The 585-nt window shown below is 46.8% G+C and overlaps 2 non-coding genes across 2 annotated transcripts; both read right to left on the reverse strand.

Annotated features, from left to right (window-relative positions):
• Positions 1 to 257: 257 nt before the first annotated feature.
• On the reverse strand, positions 258 to 377 carry LOC119346911. Its single transcript, XR_005167998.1, has one exon. It is a non-coding gene; the product is annotated as a 5S ribosomal RNA (ribosomal RNA).
• Positions 378 to 465: 88 nt separating this feature from the next.
• On the reverse strand, positions 466 to 584 carry LOC119346914. The gene has a single exon (XR_005168000.1). It is a non-coding gene; the product is annotated as a 5S ribosomal RNA (ribosomal RNA).
• Between the last annotated feature and the right edge of the window lies 1 nt (position 585).

The following is a 585-nucleotide window of genomic DNA, read 5'->3' on the forward strand; positions in this document are numbered from 1 at the left end:
GGAGTTCTGATGGGATCCGGTGCTTTAGTGCTGGTATGATCGCATCCGACATGTTACCCCCGTCTTCGTCCCATGTGCTTGCCCCTCCCAGCTCCACTACAAAGACGATTGTACTTTGCTTTGCCCGCCGCTACACGCGTGAATAATGACCAACGAGCTAAAACTTACCGCAAACGTGCAAAATAATAAAACATGGCAAATATATGTCGCGGCCGTGAGTTTTCTTTTGCACGCTGTGCAAATTTTTTTTTAAAAAGGGAATGCAACATGAGGACTTCCCAGGAGGTCACCCATCCTAGTACTACTCTCGCCCAAGCACGCTTAACTTCGGTGTTCTGATGGGATCCGGTGCTTTAGTGCTAGTATGATCGACTTACCGCAAACGTGCAAAATAATAAAACGTGGTAAATATATGTCGCGGCCGTGAGTTTTCTTTTGCATGCCGTGCAAAAAAAATTTAAAAAGGGAATGCAACACGAGGACTTCCCAGGAGGTCACCCATACTAGTACTACTCTCACCCAAGCATGCTTAACTTCGGAGTTCTGATGGGATCCGGTACTTTAGTGCTGGTATGATCGCATCCG

Source organism: Triticum dicoccoides, unplaced genomic scaffold, assembly GCF_002162155.2.
Source record: "Triticum dicoccoides isolate Atlit2015 ecotype Zavitan unplaced genomic scaffold, WEW_v2.0 scaffold55031, whole genome shotgun sequence".
Classification (NCBI taxonomy): Eukaryota; Viridiplantae; Streptophyta; class Magnoliopsida; order Poales; family Poaceae; genus Triticum; species Triticum dicoccoides.